This window comes from Acartia tonsa, chromosome 6 (genome assembly GCF_053477335.1).
Source record: "Acartia tonsa isolate MP-2025a chromosome 6, ASM5347733v1, whole genome shotgun sequence".
In the NCBI taxonomy this organism is placed as follows: Eukaryota; Metazoa; Arthropoda; class Copepoda; order Calanoida; family Acartiidae; genus Acartia; species Acartia tonsa.
The window spans coordinates 32929283-32948422 of NC_137265.1; the positions used below are offsets into that span (position 1 = coordinate 32929283).

The 19140-nt window shown below is 30.1% G+C and overlaps 1 protein-coding gene across 1 annotated transcript in view; it reads right to left on the minus strand.

Moving 5' to 3' along the window:
- LOC145322429 (A disintegrin and metalloproteinase with thrombospondin motifs like) overlaps positions 1-6223 on the minus strand; it is a 241350-nt gene extending 235127 nt beyond the window's left edge. The window contains exon 1 of the mRNA XM_080164421.1: positions 6010-6223. The gene's annotated coding sequence lies outside the window, so the exon portion shown is untranslated. The remainder of the gene's footprint in view (positions 1-6009) is intronic.
- Positions 6224-19140: the final 12917 nt, after the last annotated feature.

A 19140-nucleotide genomic window follows, 5' to 3' on the forward strand; every position in this document is an offset into this window, starting at 1 on the left:
GAAGTATCCAACAATCATAGCAGATTTAATATCATATTCTTATCTCCTACAAAGTTCCTATGGCGTAGCTACTCTACAACTATAGGGCATATGTGTTTGTGTGTCAGTACTAGTCTTAAATTGCAATCAAATTCCAGCACTTTAAAACAGTTTTAGGTTAAAAATGGTAACTTTGTTAATTTCTTGCCATAGCTAGCTAAATATTTTCTTGAAATTTAAGAAGCCCTTTCTAGTTCCTATAATAGATAATATAGACTATTCTTATTTAGGATACATCGGTCAAAAGTTTATAGGCACTATAAAGAGTTTCAAATTTTTATATGATGGACACTGATAAGTTTGACACCTTTACTGTGGTTTATAATTCTTTTGTATTTCTATTATATTCAAAAGAGCTTGGATAAGGGATCTAATGGATAAGACATTGAATTATTAATTTAAGTAAAATTTACAAATTATGCAATTATCTCCTTTGTGCTTAAAATTATTTGAAGAAAAGTTGGAGCATTGCTAAAGTGTAGTTTCTGATAAAAATTTGAAAAAAAATAAGTTTAGAGATATATAGGTAGTATTAGAACTTTAGAACAAAAATTTGCATTCGAGTGTCCCCTACCACCGTAGCTAGGATAGGTCGAACTTAATCATTTTGCTTTTGATATACTTTTGAAGAGGTTAATAGTCTTTCTTTCTTAGATACATACAAGATTATATATTATTTCATAAAGATTTATTTATTATAATCTGAGATAGATTTTAGTTTTTTTTATATGATATTTAACTAAGAAAGAGAGAGGAAAAATAACACTAGTCCCTAAAGTTTTATAACAACGTTTTCTTATTTGTTTGTTTAACAACTTTGGGGACAATTTTGATTAGTTAGGAAGGGTAATTTTATGCATTATCATTGGGGATGTACATCAATTTATCGGCTATCGCCTTGTCCCCTTAGATCCCTTTATTTAACTGTTTGGAATACTAAAAAAAGTCAATTTAATAAAATATAGACGTATTGCACTGACATTGAATAGTTTATGTCGACTATAATAAATTAGGAAGGTAGTCTTAACTGACATTATAGATATGTTTTATTTTAGGAGATAATAACATCAAAATTTGCTTATTTCAATTACTTCTAAGATCATATGTCTACAATTTGTCCATGTTACTTTATTTCGATCATGGACAGAAAACGAAGAAGCGGATTTCGTCGTATTTTCAGAGTAGCTTTTATATCTAGCCCATGTGAGGGGCTTTAACCCTTCGAGGCAGTCATTAAAATTTACCTAACCTAAAAAAACCTAACAAAGCTACTGTGAAAGTACGACGAAACTCGCTTTCGTTTTCTTTTCATGATCCCTTTATTTTATTAAGAGCATTATGACTTATATGTCGATATAACAACATAAAAAAAGATTAACAAGTAATGATTTGTTATGAAATCAATGTTCTAGAGAAATATCGAAACTAAAATAGCTTTGTAATAAATATTTTCTATACTTGTCCTTTAAGTAAATTTGGCCATCTGTTATCATTTATTATTGTAAGGAGATAAATGGATAGCAAAAAATATTTAACTATTTTTAGTTCAATGCTACCGTTTAGTATCTAGAGTATATCTGTTCATCTATATAACCATAATTCAGCCAGTGAAAGAATTTAGAATCTAAGCAGTCTTTACAAGTCTAGGATCAACAGTTTTTCATCAATTTAGAATGTTCATTGCCTATAGAGTCTAGACTTTACAGTATCTACTTAGTCAGGCTGAGTAGTATCTACACATTTTAGACTCTACAATATCTACTTAGTCTAAACTCTACAGTATCTACTTAGTCTAGACTCTACAGTATTTACACAGTCTACACTCTACAGTATCTACTTAGCCTAGACTGAATAGTATCTACACAGTATAGTCTCTACAGTATCTACTTAGTCTAGACTCTACAGCATTTATAAGTCTCGAGTATACAGTATCTACACAGTCTAGACTGTACAATATCTACTTTGTTTAGACTATACAGCATCTAACAGTCTCGTGTTTACATTATCTACAAAGTCTAGACTCTACAGTGTCTACGTAGTCTAGACTCTACAGTGTCTACACAGTGTAGACTTTACAGCGTCTACACAGTCTAGATTCTACAGTGCCTACACAGTCTAGACTCTATAGTGTCTACAAAGTCTAGACTCTACAGTGTCTATACAGTCTAGACTCTACAGTGTCTACACAGTCTAGACTCTACAGTGTCTACACAGTCTAGTCTCTACAGTGTCTATGTAGATTCTCTCATACCCCTTCAACACATTTTAATTAAAGTATTTTTGAAGATTTTATAACTATTGCATTATAATTTACTGTTCCTTTCCCCATGATAGATTCGTAATTATTATCTAAGATTTCACATTAAAAATGCGACAAATAATTACATAAAATTTATGATTTTAACAATGACAATTATATATATAAGAAGCGCAGCTACAATAGCTGATAATAATCGGATGAAAAATGAAAAGTAATGGAATTTTTTAGCGAAATATATTTTAATCTTTATAACTTTGTTCTATTTATTTTTATCTTAAGATTTTCAAGATCTGCTAAGATACACCAATAAAAGACTATAAAATATTGTAAGAAAACAAACATATTTAAATTGTTGGCTCATGAACGGCTTATGCATGGCTTAGGCCAAAGCTACAGTATAAATGCGCAAAAAATAAATGATTAAAAATGTTATATATCTGTTAAACACATTAAAACTTTTAGGTTGATAAAGATTTTTTTAAGTTAAAAAGGCAAATTAGTACCTATAGCAGATAGCTCGATAAAATGTCAGTTATCATCACTTTTCTAAAAATCTTTAATCGTCATATTACAATTGAATTACAATTATTTCTGTGCATATATTACAAATAAGTAAACTTTATTTTGCAATAATCACTATTTTACCATGAAAATACAGAGAGGGAGAGGACAATAAAGATAAAAATTTTATACACCCCTATAACTTAAACTGGCTTCCAAAGCCAATTATTGAAACTACAAATTTGAAAGATTAATTTTACCGTTCATTGTACCATCCCTACATTTCTGATGAGAATGAAAAAAAAACTTCCTAGACAAATCTTAAAGGTCATTCAATTAATTACAAAATCCTGTACCATCATAACGGATTGGGAGAAAACACATTTATTGGATATTTGTTGAAAGGTTAATTTCAGGGGGGTGCTAAAGTTGAAGAGTAAATCTCTTAATGGAGGGGGATTGACCCCTGAAACGTAATACTTTTTATGAAATTTTGAGTTTGACAAACGGTAAGTTGATATTGTATAAATCATTTGCAACATTAGGCATAATTACTGAAAACCTATCATTTAACGCGATTATAATAATTGTTTTAGGTTTAACAACTTGGAAATAAGATAAATCGCCTTAGCACTGTTTTGAACAAAAATACTCCTTGTTTTGAGTATTGCTTCTCTATAAGTAGGCGTTCAATGGTTTGATCGTCATTTATATAAAGAATAGATACCAATTTAATTAATGTATTACAGACTGTAATAATATTGCTTTGTACGCAATATTCTGAATTTATATATGATATTTATCATTTTCAATTCAATTTTTTCTTATGTTGTTGCGCTACTCGATAGTCATCCTTGTTTTATCAACAACAAATCATTTTATAAATATTTTGTTACAAGGTTGCTACAGCCATTATATAATTATTTAATAATTACACGGATTTTATGATTTATAGCGTATATTTATTATTTTCCAGTATGGCTTTGAAACTGATTAATATCCGGTGGATAAGAACTGGTTCTCAGCCACACTGAAAAATCTTGTACCGTATCGTATTATATCCAGTTTTCTGCGAGTATAAAAATGTAGAATCATAATATTAAAACCAGTTTTCTTTGCCCGTTCCTTCGGCATCTCGGGGTTAACAAAACTGCTTTTAATCTTCTAATTCTTAATTTTTGTACCCGCGGAAAGCTGTTTATAAAACGATGCGATAAATAACTATTATACATTAGGGATTTAAATTTAACATCGATTTAACTTTAAGTTTAAGTAAAAACAGCTTAAAACCATCCAAATAACCACGTGAAGCTTCCCTACAATCGGTTCAGTGGTTGTTAGTGGACAACCTAAGAGCACCTTACTACTTTATTTAATAGGATAAGTATAGCGCAGCAAAAAGAAAGATAAAACAATAACAATAAAGTGTTATACAGCAAAAAAACTTAAGAACGTACAAACGAGCAAAAGAGTAGTTGCACCACGAAAATTTAAAGTTAATAAAATACAAAATTATTTGAATAAAGAATTTATTTGATGTAATGGATGGATGCAATTACACACACACTCACACATATACTCACATACACACACACATACCCACATACATATACAGCATCTTAAAGTTCTGAATTCACTACTTTTTTATTTGTAAAAAAATCAGGGAAGTTTGTTTCTGGTCAATTTAACAATCTGAATATTTATGATAGCGTAAAAATAGTTACTTTTTTGTAAACTTAAATAAACACGTAAAAAAGTAAAAAAAAAGAAGTATGCGGGTGTTTTAAAATTTATGATAGAAAATTAAATTTACCAAAACACAAATCATTTTGTCTCTAAAAAATCCTGAAGTCTGAATAATCATTAAAAAAACAGTGAATTATTTCTATAAATGTACCTGACTATATTTTATTATGCTTCAATATGTATCAACAAAGAAAATAATGCGAAATTCATAAAAGTTTTGCTTTTTTTTATTTACAGAAAAGGAGTTTTTAGATGAATTGTCCTAAAGTTTAAAAACTCTTTGATATTCAAAAGAGTAATTTTGTCTTTGAGGACAGAGGCAAACATTGTAAAGATAAAACGAATCCAGAGTCGAGCTCTTAATTTAAAAAATAGTCATCTGAAATCTAAAGGTGATTAACTTAAGATACTGTTTAATTTTTGTTCTTGTATGATAAATTGTGATATTCTTTGGTTAGGCCACCCAAATTAAAGTTTTTAATTATATTCAAAATAAAAACTTTTGAATTAAATAAACACAACAATTTGGCAAGGACAATAATGTCCAAAATATGACCAAAATAATAACATAAAAAAAAGCTTAAAAACGTCTTAAATAGAGAAAACTACTAGTGTAAATTAAACTACAAGAATCCCAAAAACCTCAAAAGGGTTTAATGCATAATTCTATGAATTGTAATATATATAGAGACTTGATAATTTTTATAAGAAAGGTAATCATTAAAAAAAATAAAACACAGGATAAGATAATGGAATCTTAAAGCAAAGATTTTAAAAAATTCTCCTGTCCTAACATCACAAAAGTAGGCAAATTTAAATTTTTTCTCTCAAAATACCTATCCTTTCAAAAATTGTCGACTAATCTTCTGCTGTAAATTGCATAGTTGCATGTATCTTAGATTAACAGGGATACAGGGATAGGACAATCAAATACAAATTAATCTCTAATCAAATCAATCAAATAGCCTTTACATTCCTTTGGCCATTTCAAAATAAACCTACAGCCAAAATGACATTATTGGATCAGGTAAATTAACTCTTTAAATTTTACAAGCAAGTCAAAACTATGTCACTAATTAACACTTTATCCTTAAAGTAAATTAACAGGATGTTTGTCTGTCTGTACCGAAGGATCTCGCTATCCGCTGACCCGATCGAGTTCACCTTTACAGAGCAGCTTCGCATAGGTCCTGGGAAGGTTTATGACTATTTTGGGGGAGGGTACCACCACCCTCCCAAAGAAATCACCTCTAGAGGCCTATAGGGGCGTAGTCGCTAGTAGTCGTTAAATAAACTATCAAAATCAAATATCGAAAAAATGTTTTATAGCTTAACACATAATAATAAGGAAAGAAAAGGTTGCATATTAATTTATCTACCATTCCATTTTCCCTCCCTGAAGGATTATGCAAAATTTCAGCACATCACGTCGCCAAAAAATCAATTGCAAAAAAATATATTACCTTATTAATAAATTTATGTTTGACTGAATCAATAAATCACAAAGTTTAGGAATCACAGACAAAATTATTCACCGAGTGGCCACGCTTTGATTAGCGTGGACGCAAATAAAAAGCACAGTAGTATATTATCAATATTATTTTGACTAGCAAAAAAATGCGTACGTATTTAGTGCGTCACGTAAATGTTCCCAAACCGGGGGTTTAAGGGGGACTGAGGAGTAGTCTGACGTACGCGTATATTAGCGTACATATCCATGCAATATACGCAAGAGCCACCAAGCATCCCCCCGTAACTTCTCCACTTAATGCGTTCGCTGCTGATGAACCACCCCCCCCTCAACCTTTTTTTCACCCCCTCACTCAGCCCTTGTTTCAATCTTACTTACTTACTTACACCCTTCTACGCGATAAACACACTGTGTTTCAATATAAACTAAGTTTAAGGGGAAAACACTTACAAAGTACTCAAGAAGAAAGAGTGTATATTTAAGGTAAATTGTTAATAAAATCAAAATATTTTTGCATTAATAAACTTTAAGTAATTTTTCTTGCCTAACACTTAAGAGATTATTTTAAATAAAAGTAAATTTCAAATTTGTATTTGAAAATGTTTTATTTACACATCACATCTTTAAGTTTGCTATATTTGTGCTGTGTACTTTATTATTACGATAAACTCATGAATAAAAAGAACTGAAAATCAATGTTCTTTTAGAATATAGCCCTCAAATATGAAAACAAAATAAAAACTAATAATAGAGCATTAAATTAAGCTAAACCACTTACTTTGTTAATGAAAGTCATGGATAGCATTAACAGACTATTAATATTTACATTTAAAATCTATCCAAAAGAACTCTTTATTTTGCATTAGTCTAGCCTTCAACTTTCTTGTTGTCAGTGACAGTGTGTGTAATACAGATAGAACACAAGTACTCTGTTCGGAGTGGGGAGGGAGGGTGTGGGGGTCCGTAATGCACTTCCATTTATTTCTCCCAGTAACGCAAATTTACCCCCCCCCCCCTCCCCTCCCGGTGCGGGTGCTGTTTTATCTACCTTTAAAGATGTAAGAGTTCTGTATCTACAATTAGACCTAATTAAACATATATGTTGTTAATAGCAAAGCTTTTCTATAATTAGCAAGAGCGAAGCGTTTCTATGATAACTGTGGGTCAATATGTCTTTGTATATTACGAAGTTTTACTATGCTTTTCCATGAAGAATGAGAAGCATGAGGAATGTCATCAAATATTAGCCTGCAGGATTGTAATCCTAAAAATTTTTATACAAATTATATAAATTTTAATCTATTTGAATCATATGACTACTGGAATGAATTTTTCCTCCAGAGTATATTCCTACAGGCTAGGTGCCTTTGTAAAAATGTACCACCTCTTAAGGTTATCTTTAATTATTTCTAATACTTAATAAGATTGTGCAATTTTTTACCTTTCACCCTTACCCTTAAATGCTGAGGGTGAAGTCGCTTGTTGTGATTACAATCTGTATTAAACTAATAAATGCAATATAATAGTAATGTTTTTTTTTTAATAAATAAAACATATAATTTATAAAAAGCTCTGCTCATTTGGAAGTTAACTATATATCACTAAAACATAAACGTTTAAGCGTATGCAAACGCATACAAGCAAATTGAAGAAAGATAATTATTACCAGGGCTCAGCAGCCGTCCATTTTATTAAAGGCAGTTACTACTTATTTGCATTTTCTTGAAGCTGAGGCTTAAGCTGCAAGTAAATAAACCATCAGAAGGATGTAGCATTTTAAAATCAGCAACAAATTGGCTGCTGCTAAAGATTCTCCAAAAATGGCATTCAGATTCTGCGGCTTTCATTTCACTTTGTAATAAGTGAGCCGCTTCGCTTAGATAAAGCGGCTTAATGCGGCGGCGGCTACTGATAAGTGAGTATTGCCTTGGTTTAGTAAAAATAATGAAATTTATGAGCTGTGTTATCTATATATAGGAAGTAAAGATTTGGTAGAATCTCATATTACAGTAGTAGTCTTCATTTCCCTTATTAATTAAGAACAATCAATTATACAAGGGGCCTTTTTAAGTGATGATTAAATAAATATATATGTAAAAAGGCTCGTTTTTATAATTTGCCATAATTTTACAAGAATTTTATTGTTTTAAGTATTAAGTAGTGGCTGTGTCCTTAGCATTTAAAAGAAGTGATGTAGTAAGCCTAAAACTACTTAAGACTTATGAAAATACAAGCCTAAAATCATTCTGGGACTTATGTGAAGCTTCTCTAAGATGGAGAACTCAAAATAGAGACCTTTGTATTTTAAAAGTGTTAATTTCTTATATATTTATTCGATTAGCTTTTATCCGTATATCTTACGATGTTTTGTTTTTGATTCGTTAAAGTCTCTAATAGATAAAAACTCTATAATTAGGGTCGGTCCGTCCGTCCGTCCGTATCGGATAGCTTTCTCGTTAATTTAGGCATGTTAGAATTGTCCTATCTATTTCAAATTTTGCATGGTGATTCCTTTAGTAGTTAGGTACGATTTAGAAAGCGTAGCAACTCTATAATCATTACCAAAATGTCCATACGTCCATTTTAAAATGTATATTTTTTAACTTTTTTAACAACAAAATTTTATATGATCTAATCATCCCATTGATCTGATTTTTGGTATATTGATTCCTGGGACAACAAAGTATGATGTTATAAGCGAAGCAACTCTATAATCAAGTCCTAAAAATGTAAGTATGTCCTTAAACATTATCCTGTATAAAGCAGTTTTTCTACAAATTTACTTTTGCTTTAACTCTTATACATTTATATTCTGATTATTTAGTTCTGACACTATATAAGTGTTAATGTCCGTTTGTCATACTGTTTCAGTGCTTCGCTTTTATGGATGTTGTCATCCTTGTTACGCTGTAAATTGTACCTTCTGATAATAAATGTCACATGTGAGCTACTAGAGGGCTGTATTAATCCCCCTGTCTAAACCCTGTGCACGTCACTTGATCTATTTTTCACGTCTCGCTTTCCTAAATCTGTCTTAAATCTTAATAAAGATGTTTAATGATTAATACCTTATAATGAATCTTTGAAGGCAGCTATGAGTAGTCTATTATTATCTTATAATTATATGGGCTCACTTCTTAACAAAGTTAACTCAATCTAAAGTAGTTCAACGCTTTTTATGCGCAACTACTCTATATATTCTCTTTTTCATTAATTAATATATGGTCTATTGTTGACTTATATTTACTGTCTGATCTTTATTTTAATATGCATAATATGCCATACTAAAAAAGTTATGTATATCATCCTATCACAGACAATTTTCCACGAATATATAAATAAAAATCTTATAATCAATAACAGTTTTGTCAGGGCTCCTTGGGTTTAATCTTACAATTTTTCATCTTAATATCCGCGATAAGATGTCTATAATACGATTCGATAAATAAAAATTATTTACTTCTTTTGAAAAACTTTGAACTCTCCCAATTTTTCCGAGGAAAGATTAATAAATAGGTTATTAATTATGCCTCTTATGCCAAAATTAAGTTTTATATATCGTCAAGGACATCAAGCATTTTTGCCATTTTCTTCAGCATAAAATAAATCTTTGAAACTTAAATGTTTTATGTCTACTGTAAGATATTAAAGAAAGTACATATTATCGAAATTTAATGCTTTGACAATAATGTATTTATCATTTCTTGGATCTATATCATGTTTTCTAAAAAATTTAAATTTGTGGCAGGCTAAAATAAACGATCCCCTCCCTTCCTACTGGATTAACGAACTGAGCAAGGAATTACACGGGAAATAGTAACCCCAAAATTGCCGACAAATTTTGCTCTGTCATAATTTCAACGTTTATTCTATACCATTTTGACAATAAAAATCTTCCAATATGATAACTTTCAAAGTTTTGAAAAATGTTTGAATTTTTATCATTTACTTCATGTTATTGGTTTGTTATTGGTGCGCTACTTATTACGATAATTGTCGTTATTTCCTATATTAAACAATTAATAACATTATTTCGTGCATCTTTAAAACTAACATCATTTATATCTTATAACTTTTAGACATGGAAATGTATTCAAATAAAAAAGGTTCTTATAACAGGGGAAATTATGTCATCAATTTAGGTTGCTAACATGAACATCATTTATTTTTCAGTTAGTTTTTCCAGTAGGTGGGAAGGGGATGGTGTAAATGGGATGGATGGGAGTGAGAGTCTGTATTTTAGCCAGCTTCAAGTTTCACTTTATTACAGTACATGATAACCTACAAGTAATAATAAATACATTTTAAAATAATTTTAGATTTAAATAAAGTGCTAAATTTATTAATTGATTAACGAGATCTTAGTGGACAAACATGCAAACACCTACTCTCACATCTTAACACTTTTATTCTGAACTTGATTATCTGAGACCTGGATTATCTGGAAAGTTTCCCATTAGTCTTGGTCAGTTTTAGGCTCGTTTATGCCAAAATCATGAAGCAAGAGGCGATTCTACCTGTAAGAAATAGATTCTACTTATCATTTTCTACTTTAGAAGATATTTTCTAGATTTGTAATATCTCTACATTATTTCATATTTATGTTATTTTATAACAGTCTATTGAAAATAAATTTATCAAATTCAAAAAAATATCAAGATTAATGTAAAAGGATTATTAAGAATTTACATTGTTAAGGATTTTCTTTAACTTTTAGAAGTTATTTTTTTTCTGAAAACTTATCCTGTCACTGATCAGACATGAATCATACGCTCACACACACATAACATATACACAGACACACATACACATACACACACACAGACATCTGAACTGATTGGTTTGAGTAGTCCTTAAACTACCCAGGGAGTGAGGGGACACTAATTGACAATAAAATAAATCTCTACGCCTATCATTCCTGAAACAATTACAGATACCAACATCAAAATTTAACCGAATGGAATCGGGGAATGATTGATTTATCCACCATATCCCTGTATATATGCCTTAAACTACTCCAGATAGATACAAGCTTGTTCAAATGGATTAAAGAACAGGGAAATGGGCAAAAAATTAAGATTGATTTTTGCACTCTATATATGTTTCGCTCTTTTTTAAGAACGTCTATTGTTTAGTTATACCCTGTTCTTATGTCCAACTGTCCGTCTGATAAAGCAACTTATGTAAATTGTATATAAACTTTTTAATTATTGAAGAATATAGACATTTGAAAGTTAAAAAGTTAAATGATAATATTTAGATGTCTTATTTTGTGTTTCATGGACAATACTTACCACAAATTTGTTTTCTACCTTTGCTTTCAGAGTTAATCATGTATGTTTTTTTGTTGTTATTGCTGCTCTACCTTTGGATATGAATGTCCTTTTTATTAAAGATTATTTCTTTTTACTAGATTTTTTTCATAAAAAGTTGTTTTTAAAAATAGTTTAGCTATTCGTTTGTTGCGTATATGTTAAGAAAGATTGGTTGTTAAGGAAGTGGGTCCCGTTACAATTCTCAGTTTGTGTGTGTGTGTGTGTGACTGTGTGTGTCGGCACAACAACTTCTGCCCTTTTTACTCAACTGCTGTTGGTGTGTGTGTGTGTGTGTGTGTGGCTGTTGTATGTTATATGTATGTATATTCATATCTACATATAAGAACATATAGGCCATTCACTTATTGGATGAGGATTGTTCTTTTGATATTATAATAGAAAAATATCATATAGGGCTTAGGATCATGATATGTTGGTTTGATTTATAAAAAAGTACTAAAACCATAAAAAGAATAAACAAGATTAAAAAAAATGTTTAACATTGGTTTTAAAATTGAATATTTTATTAAGGTCAGGACTATTTTGCAAATAAAATATACGAATCAAAAACTAGTTAACTTTGAATATCATCTAATTATCTTTGTTGATAATAATCAAAGTATGACAGTGAGAAAGAATTTAAAAATGTTTCGTGAATTTTTTCAGAATATTTATCCCTATCCTCTGCTCTTCTTTACTATAATTTATGTATAATATGTATACCCAAGTAAGTTTTTATTCATATTTTTGTTCTAAGGCTTTTTAAACATCTGGGGCCACTTATACGTCAGTTTTATCATAAAAGGGCTTTGGAATAAAACGAACCTGATTATAGTGTCTCCCAAAGAGTAGACAAATGTGCAAATGATTGACGTCAAATTCCCTTCTAAAATAGCGTCAATAGGGATAATTCTTACAAACGTTATAACATTTGTCCACTTGTTTGGGAGACACTATAAGCAGCTTTAAAAAAAGTCATTCAAAAATGAATATACCTTAGTTAAAAAGCAGCTTTACTACAGTTTGTGTAATTTTTAAAAGTACTTTTAAAAATAGATTTTTGTATTAGATCCTTTCTCCAATTAAAAAGTGATTGGGACAAAACTGTCCTATTTTTATGCAGTACAATGCGATATGAAAATAATGATAATTGCATAAACGGCAAGTCTAAAATCATAAATTAAATGTTAGAATACTTTAGCTATTTAAATATTATTTGTTGTTTGCTGTCAAGTGTCAACCAAATAAGAGTCAAGTCTAATATAGAATTGCAAATGGGACATTCCAAATTTAAAAAAAACATGGGGATTTTTACAAGTATGCTCTTAATTTGTATCAAAGATTAAGATAGAGTTAAAATCATAAAATTTAAATAAATGACTATTATCATAAACGTCAGTCCATTCTTGTGCAGGGATCTAAAGGTATAAGACAATGGCCGTTAAATTGATGTACATCCCCAATGATGATACACATAATTACACCTTCTGTAAATTAAAATTAGTTGTTGAAACGTTTGACTAACCAACTTAATGAATCAACCAATCAAAATTTAATTAAAGTCCCCAAAGTTGTTAGATCAACAAATAAGAAAAAGTGATTATAAATTTTTGGGGACCAGTGTCCTCTCCCTCCCTGATTCCTGTAACATACTTAATGTGAAAGTACAAGAAATGAAGTGAAGATTGAAACTGTATGATGAATATTATTGTATCTACTTTCTCTAAACTTTCTCTACAATTATTATCAATTGAATAGATTTATTATCCTAGATGGTCAATTATACACAATATATCCGTCCGACAAACATTTGTGTAAAAAATTCAGTTATTTTTAATTGACCTATTATATACGAGTTGCTTCGCCCCTAGCTTCTAGGGGATGATGGAAGAGGTTTGAAAAATAGCCTAAAACCATGGCAAGTTATCTATAAAGCTTTCCTGAAAAGTAAAGGCTACTTGAATAAGTCATTTTACCCTTAACGGTTTAAACTTTATATAATAGGATGGATTAGGTGAAAAAATGTGTACACTTCAAAATCAATAAAATGGTGAGATTGATACTACCCAGTCTCACAATTGGCCTAATAGCGAGATTAATCATCTAAACTTTCTACAATTACTGTCAATAGAAATCTTCACAAATTCTTGTCCTAATGTTAATTGTAAACCAGTTAACACTCTAATACAATGTCGGTAATAAGTCACCCAAGACCACTTTTACTAAATTCTAAAATTGAATTAGTTTTGGGTTCTTCTCTAATATTTCTTAAAAGACTTTGAAAATACACAAAATAATGAGAATTATACAAAGGGGGAGGGGACATTATACATTAAATTACACTAATACTCAAAGATTTATTACCACGTTATCTTAATTGTTAGCCTAAAATTAAATCAGTTTCAGCTTATTAGGGTTTAAACTTTTCAACCAATATATTCAATCTAAAAAAAGGAATGTTTTCTTTGTTTTTCCACCTTGGGGACCTACATCAATTAATTGTCCCTTGTCTTATTCCTTAATATTACTAAATTCCTACTTTATGTACTTTATAAACTAGTGTACATTGTTGGACTACTAAGTCTCTATCATTTATACACTGAACAACTGGCCTACAGTTTATGTATGTAATAACCTAATCAGTTCTGGGAACAATTTTAATACTCAAACAAAATTGTTGATGTTTCAAATTATACCACTACACGTCAATGTCCCCTATTCTTCTCACGGGATCATATTAGCCCCATCTATCATACATTGTTTGAAAAAAAATTACTTAAATTAAAATCTTCTATTTTTTATATTTGGCGACCTTTAGTGAATACTAAAAATTTTACATTGAGAAGAACCCTCAGAATACATTAATATGTACTGTTTTGATGCAGGGATTTTAAGGAAATAAGACAACGGACGATAATTTGATACAAGATTACCTTTTCTATACATTATGAATTTGGGTTTAAAAATTTTATACACTTTTAAGATTAACCAACTAATGAGGATTTAATTAAAGAACAGATCTATAGTATACAATATACAGACAACTACCTCTCTTCCTTTTTCAAAGACCTCTTTCGTCTGCTTCTAAATAATTTTCTGCTACTTGGCTGTGTTAATATAAGCGACACCTTTGGATGATTTTTAATGATCCAATAGAAAGGTTGCAAAAGGCGGTTGCGATGGGGAGATACAGTTATTTAACCCTTTCTCCCTCTAGTGTTTTAATCTAATAATAAAAGTACCCAAAGTTTTTAAGGTTACAAATAAAAAAGCCAGTTTGAAATCCTTGGGTACCAGTGTAGTTTACACACCAATGTCCCCTCCCTCCCTGTCTTTGATGTCGGTTATATAGTGGGGATATGAAGTAAACCTTTGCTACACAACATTAACTTAATCACTAAGAATCACCTAATTGAAGGGAAGTAAAGGGTATTGGACAGTTAATTATACTGGTGCTAAAAGTTTTATAAACTCACATTCAAAGTCCTAAAAAATTTATTTGATTGGAATATACAAACCTGCAATGAAAAAACTTATTCACCGATAAATTTTTTGTATTCTTATCTAAAAGTTTAAAATGACATGCTTGCTTAATGTTTATTTGTTTAATCTGTGAAGAGTAAGAAAGAATTGTGCCAGTGATAAGTCATGTGACTGCTCTTACCTTGCATTGTAAACATTTGTCCTTTCTAAATACACTAGCGTAATTCAAACAATTCACGGCTCTACCTTGGTTAAAGAGAATATACAGAAAATTAACTAAAAGACAAACATAATAATTCTTATATTTCTTTTAGGCCAGACGAGAAAATTTATTAAGTTCTTATTTGTTCTTTTGATTTTTTTTTTGGGGGGGGGGGGAAGCAAGATCCAATATAAAACTATTGGATAATGTCCACTCATCTCATCCTTATTATTCTTTACCCTGTCAACATCGAAACTCAATAATTTTTAGCCTTTTCATGCTTAAACGATTTACATATTAGGATTCTATTTTACCTTCATTCCCATGATTACGTAAGCATCGGGAGAGGATTAATTTAATGTTTCAATCACAAACAAGTTCTCATTTATAAGAAATTTATTTTGGACTTTTGATGGCCCCTTTGGTCGCCAGAATCCATATTTAGGCCATTGGAGATGTCTGAAAATGTTGTACCATCCCCCCCTCCCTTCCAGGAATAGGCGCTAATCATAACAAGATAAGCTAGGTATACCTTTTAACAATAAAGCTATACCTAACAGCATAAGGAAAAAGGATAAGAGCATGAATACCCTTCCCCTTTTAATGGTAAAATACTACTTCCCCATCCCTAAATTTTTGAAGAAAATCTAGCAGATGACACGATAAAACATCAACTGGCTTTTTGTATGTCAATCATAAATAATAATTTGAATAAAATGAAAAGCAATATTTAACAAACAGCCGGTAGATGCAAGAATCAGCTGAATTTTATTTACAATAAAAGTTCCCCACTTTTTAGAAATTGAAGGATTAATCTTTTATGCACAAAATTTTTTTAATAAAAATTAGATTATATGTAATTTTTAATTAAAACATTACATATTTATATTTAATAACAAAATTTTATTTTGGATTCAAATATTATATTCTAATTATTAAAACTTTACATATTAATTTTGCAATCCTCCCATTTGAAATAGCAATAAAATTTAGCGCGGCAACAGCGCTTATCAGGCCCCTAGGCCCACTGCCTATTTTCGTGTTCTAGTTGCTTCGATTCCTCTCTTTTATTTTTTTCTCTATGCCTAACAGTTATTATCCATGTAGAGATAACTATGTTTATTGTTATTTATGTTTGTCTAGTTATTTTTCTTGCATCTATTGTTGATAGGGTTTACCCCAAAAGAACTGTTATATGTGTTGTAATGAAAAAAAATAATCACTGAGAACCAAAAATAATTCCAAAGACCTTTCCGAATTTTTTTTATATAAGTTTACAAATGGCGGAGTGGGAGACAATCTCCCTCAATTCAAATTTTTAGGTTTAAAAAGAAAAGGTAAAAATTAATGAGAACCTTCATTCTAAAATAGAACCATATCGGTTTAGCAGTTCTTTCGATACAAATAGAGAGACAGAAAGACAGACAAACATCTAGTTACTTTTACATAAGGATTATAATCCTAACCTGCAATTAGAGAAGGCAGACTTACAATGGCTATTGAGTAGCTACGCTACTCATAATTAAAATATTTTAAAAGCTTTAAAGTTAGTAAAACGTCACGGGAACAAATACCATGTAAAAAATAAATTTACTTCTTCTAGCCAACACACCATAGATAATTTTTAAACAAAATTTTTTTCAAAAATTTACTTGTAAAACATTTTTAAATAAGTTAAGTTTTCTTCCTATAAAATATGAAAGATTAATCTACCATACCTTTTCTTTCATTAAAAGGTATATATCATTAAAGAAATTTTGGGTATAATCCCTTTCGTGGCAACGCTCCTTAAGGGGCGTTTCTTCGTATTTTCAACGGAGCTTTTCTCAGGGTTAGAGCCAACGATTAAGAAAATGTTATCATAAAACTTTGGGGACTGGTGTAATAAACAGCCCATTGTCCACTCCCACTCTATTAAAAACTAACACACACAATGTTAAGAATTTAAGATTTAACTATGTTATCTATGAAATTTACTATATACAAATCTCATGAAATAAAGGCACCATATCATTGTCGAAATAAAATAAACAGTTTATCCTTATATAAAAGTAACAGGATGTCTGTATGTCTATGCTTGTACTTAATGATCTTGCTAACTAGTATGACCCATACTAGTTAGCAAGATCATTTTACAAGTAATTCTTAGACATTAAAAACCTTTTTCGTTATAATTAAAAGCTCCCCCAAAAGTTCAGTATTTAAATAGATTTTAATAAGCTAAACTGTCATACTTCAAAAGATAATATTTTTTTTTTAAAAATCAATATAACCCAGCAATTTGGAAATCTATATCATAGGTCAACGAAAATTAAAACTATGATCTTGAGATATGATAAGCTGAAACCAACAACTTAATCAATTAATCAATTCGAGAACAAAATATCTTTTTAATCTTTTTTAGTGGGTCTGTCTAAATCCTATTTATTGTCCTTGGTTTCGATGTAATTGATATAGTAATTTTTTTAGCAGCATTACCTATTTCCAGTTTCCGTGAAAAATTTTAGTTTCTGTTGACCAAATTTATTGGCACCTTATCCTTTCATCCAGGGATATAGGGATAAGTGAAATATATTAAACAAGAACAATTCTTTCCATAAGTAGCGGCACTCAACAGTTTAGCTAAAATATAACAAAATAGATTTACATAGCTAAAAAAAAACATTTTTAAATCAACTGATTATTTGAAAGTCTTATACAGTTTTATTGATCCCTTCCCCAAATAAATACATAATGTAAAATATGAAAATTAGGAGAAGATTGATTTATTGTCCATTGCCCTATCCCCCACTCCCTGGTGGTACTTACATATTACATTTTACTTTAACTAAAAATTTTGCGTCTAAGCATAATTGCGCAAATCCTTTACACGTTTCTTTTAGAAATAGTTAAAGAATGTTACACTTTTAGAACATATAATCATTAAAAGAAATCAATAAATGCTTTTCTTTCATTAGACGTTTCTATCAATTATATAGACGGACAAAAGGATGAACAAACAAACAGATGGATAGATAGAAAGGGTGATTGAAAAACAGACACACTAACAGAAACATAGAAGGACATACTGGCAGACAATCAGAAAGAGAGACAGTCAGACAGACGGACAGATAGATAAAAAAAAACTGACCAACGGAAAGATTGGACAGACTGACAGATAGATCGACAGAAAAAAAGACAAACGTAGGGACAGATTGGCATACAGATGGACGTTTAGAAAAACGTATAGACAATTATACAGACAGTCGTACATTAACTATTTTGTACATCAGAATGGAATATAATTTTGGAGGAATTTTAGTGGATAGTTTTGGTCAAGGATACACTAAATTATAGATTACCTTGTCTTCAATCTATACACAGCTACTAAGAGGAAACTCTTCATCGTTTTTTTAGCAATAATTTTTGTAGTGCAGATATCTATAAGGAAGAGGCCTTTGGATTGTAAATTACACTGCTACCCATTGTTTATAACCAATTAATCTTATTCGTTGACACAAAGAAACTATTATTAAATTGTATTTTTTAAAAGCTTTTAATGTTCCTACTTAGTTTTAGGGATGAATAACAATTTATCGTCCATTGACTTATCACTATTCAAATAAAAACAAATTTCATAGTTTCCCTTAAGCCCCAACCCTATAATGCCATTTCTTTCCGCAGGGGTCAAACAAAAACAGGGTTTTTGGGTTAGGTAAGTGGACTACGTGGTAAGATTTTTGTTCGCATTATTTTATGTACAGTTGACCGCGGTTATGTAAATAAAGCATAACAAAATTAGGTGCTGAAAAATATGAAGATCTTGATTTATTTAGATATTTGGTAAAGACAGACAAACGAACATTTTGATGATTTACCTATCCTTATAACTCTTAGTAAATCTAATGTTGATATGAATTTTGGCATCAATAAATAATAACTCAAATACATGTACAATTCTAATTATCTAACCCTGTAAAAACGTTAGTGTTCACGTTATATCGAAATAAGATGTTTTCCCAATGTCCTTATATTAATGTTAATTGGTCGAAATTTCAAGAGCTTTGGTTTAATAATAGCAGCTACACCCCTAGCATCTATGAACTCTGTATACAAAAGAGCTTAAAACCACCCCAAGACTTAA